The sequence below is a fragment of the Lupinus angustifolius genome, chromosome LG12, assembly GCF_001865875.1.
Source record: "Lupinus angustifolius cultivar Tanjil chromosome LG12, LupAngTanjil_v1.0, whole genome shotgun sequence".
Classification (NCBI taxonomy): Eukaryota; Viridiplantae; Streptophyta; class Magnoliopsida; order Fabales; family Fabaceae; genus Lupinus; species Lupinus angustifolius.
The window spans coordinates 13,778,909-13,782,771 of record NC_032020.1 but is presented as its reverse complement, the minus strand read 5'-3'; the positions used below and the strand labels follow the sequence as shown (position 1 = coordinate 13,782,771).

The 3,863-nt window shown below is 32.5% G+C and overlaps 1 pseudogene; it reads right to left on the bottom strand.

Moving 5' to 3' along the window:
* LOC109361906 lies at positions 1,262-3,209 on the bottom strand (annotated as a pseudogene).

Genomic DNA, 3,863 nt, shown 5'->3' with positions numbered 1-3,863 from the left:
GGTTCTTCCACAATATCAAATAAAGTACAGGATTTAGGTTCCTTAATCCTTATGATTCATTGAGTTCATGTATATTCTTCTTAATTTCTTTCTAATTTCAATATCAGTTCTAACAATCAGTCCTTTGGTAGTTAGGATAGGAAGTGTATAAAAGGAGGGAATTGATAGGATAAGACAGATAGATAGAATAAAAAGTAGACCAAAACCCCTTATTAAAAAAGTGTATACGAGGCTCTCACGTGGCATTATCAAATAAAGTACAGGATTTAGGGTTCCTTAATCGTTATGATTCATTGAATTTGTGTATAAAAGGATGGAATAGGGAAGATGAGGGTAGCTTTTGGGTAAGAAAGTGAATTGATAACTGATTTTTGGAAATCAGTTGAGGAATTGTCCTATCTTTTTCTATCTTTCAATCTCTCTATCTCAAACTTGTGGTTCTTCCACAATATCAAATAAAGTACAGGATTTAGGTTCCTTAATCCTTATGATTCATTGAGTTCATGTATATTCTTCTTAATTTCTTTCTAATTTCAATATCAGTTCTAACAATCAGTCCTTTGGTAGTTAGGATAGGAAGTGTATAAAAGGAGGGAATTGATAGGATAAGACAGATAGATAGAATAAAAAGTAGACCAAAACCCCTTATTAAAAAAGTGTATACGAGGCTCTCACGTGGCATTATCAAATAAAGTACAGGATTTAGGGTTCCTTAATCGTTATGATTCATTGAATTTGTGTATAAAAGGATGGAATAGGGAAGATGAGGGTAGCTTTTGGGTAAGAAAGTGAATTGATAACTGATTTTTGGAAATCAGTTGAGGAATTGTCCTATCTTTTTCTATCTTTCAATCTCTCTATCTCAAACTTGTGGTTCTTCCACAATATCAAATAAAGTACAGGATTTAGGTTCCTTAATCCTTATGATTCATTGAGTTCATGTATATTCTTCTTAATTTCTTTCTAATTTCAATATCAGTTCTAACAATCAGTCCTTTGGTAGTTAGGATAGGAATTGTATAAAAGGAGGGAATGAGGAAGGGGAGGGTAGTTTTTTGGGTAAGAAAGTGAATTGGTAACTGATTTCTGGAAATCGGTTGAGGAATTGTCCTATCTTTTTTTATCTTTCAATCTCTCTATCTCAAACTTGTGGTTGTTCCACAATATCAAATAAAGTACAAGATGTAAGGTTCTCTAATCCTTATGATTCATTGAATTCATGTATATTCTTCTTAATTTCTTTCTAATTTCAATACCAGTACTAACAATCAGTCTTTTGGTACTTTTGTGGGAAATATCTAAATTCTTTCCACGTGAAATCAGGGTACTTTCTTGGCTCTTCCTTGCTGAATAGATTTTGTGGGGGGCTCACTATTTTGCCACCTCTTGGATTCACAAACAAAGCCATTGACTTCCTCTCCATCTCTTTGTTAACCAACACCCTATGCAAACAACTTTTGTATCTTCCATTAGTCAAAGCCTAACACAACCAAACATCATTAATTATCCACTTCTATTCCCGTAAAAAAAATACAACCATTCATCACTAACATTATAAAAATATTATTCATATCACTAACCACAATTAGGATTTTAATAGTCTACACATCATGGTTATAATTACAATTATGTTGACCACATTTCTTATATACATTTTTGATAATTTTAATAAACCTAACTGTAACTTAAAAGCTGATAGGAACACTAAATACAAAGTAAAAAATTGAAATATCCATATTCAAATAGATATAAAAAATCAATAATATGAAGATTAATTTTACTTGCATTCTGACACTATAAACATATTTACGTTCTCTATATTATAAGTTGACACGTCTTAGGTCACAAGTAAGTAATTAGTTCACATATATCAAAATAATTGAATAGTAACAACCAATCACATAATTTGATATAAGAATGACATAAATTGTGACACAACAAATGATATCCTAGTAGAAACATACCATAAAAGTGTTGCCTACGTTTACAATGAATTGATCAGGGCTATAGCTAAGAGCTTTCCATTTGTTATCAACAAAAACTTCAAGACCTCCAACTTGGTCTTGATAAAGAAAGGTTAACCCAGTTGGATCACGGTGAGGGCCAGTGCCAAGGGTGAGGTTATTATCTACTGTGCAAGCTGGATAAAGGTTGCACCTCATCACTTGCTCATCATCTTCTAAAAAATTCCGATAATGGAAAGGATCCACACCGCCTATGGCCAAAAGCTCCAAAACTAATTGAGAATTCTTTCACAGCTTCACAATATTTTTGATATACTAACCTATTCCATAATATTATATGTCGTGATATTGATTATCTTTATTATTCGATAATCCTATTTAGCTGAAACTCTCCATAAGAATATGGAATAAGTGTATCTTTTAATTTGGACAATATAAATTAATTTAATTAATTATTTGTTTAGTGTATGTATATAATGTTATTGAATGAGATTTTTTTTCAATAGTTGTTGGTTTTAAAGAGAGAATTGTCATACCAGTGTATTTCATTTTATGGTAGAAGTATCATATCATATTATATTTTTTTTCTTTATTTTTGTTGATCTCTCAGGTAAGTACTAAAGAGGATCCTCGGCAGATGTTGATAAAAAAATAAAAGATAAAATTGGAATATGAATAATAGATAGGTGAAGCCTGCTTACCCTGGGTGTTGAAGCTCTACTCCAAAGGCAGTGTTGAAGAAGTCAACAACTTGTGACTTTGAATCTTTGTTGTAATCATTTTGGAAAGCTAATGTCTCTTTCCATGGCAACTTTGAAGTGAAGCGATCTTCACGAGCACCTGCATATTCCACCAGCGAATCAGGTTTCTTCTGAGCAGTGAGCTTCTTGCTCATGGGAAGGTTGAAAACGGTGCTTATTTCTTCATAAGCAGCTTTTATTAGATCAAGGTCCACACCATGATTAATCACTTGGAATAACCCATGCTTCATGCATGCATTTCTCACAACTTCAGCAGCTTTTGCAATAGCAGCTTCATATCATAACCATTTTTCATCACTGATAGGTCTACGAGGGATACATGAAGCTCTTCTTGAGAGCTTTGAACTAACTCCTCAGATGACCATTCAAACTCTTTTGGAATGTCTGCTAGATTCTTCAGCACAGCTTTATCAAAAATGGTTGCCAAGCCATTTTTATCTCTTCCGAGTGGAAAATGTGTTAGGGTGGCAACGCTTGATTTCATGGTCAATATATGGGATATGGGGATCACCTGTCCCGTTTGGTATCCCGATCCAATCAAAATAATTTATATAATTAAAAGTAAAATTTGTAATAACATAAATTAATATTTGTATGCTATTCTATGATATTTTGTTCTCTTGGTACATGGGAACAGGATTTTTTGAGACAGAGGATCCTTGTCCCAATATAGGGAATTTGTATCTCTCAGGTAATGGAGAGTTCAATAGTGAGAGAGATTATGACATGTGGCATTTAAAATTATTCAATAGCATAGATTTTAAATAATTTTAAATTAATTTTTTTTTTAAGTTACAAAATTATTCTAGCCTCACATTCTATAGTGGACTGTCCAGAGAGAGCCCATCCCAATAGGACAGTCATGATATTTGGCTACGATACATACTTTATATATATATATATAGCCGGTGGAGCGGAGCAATAGGGTACAGATGTATCTAATGATGAGTTATAATATTTCAGGTTTTTAATCATGAAAATAATTTCTGCATACATGGTTATTCTCATACTACCACTTAATCCTTTCAAAAATGTTGAAATTTAATAAATTGTATAATGAATAAAATATTTGTTTAGACATATTTATTAGTAGTTATGCATTGCGAAGCACGGATTCGTCAAACACTTTCAGGTGTCG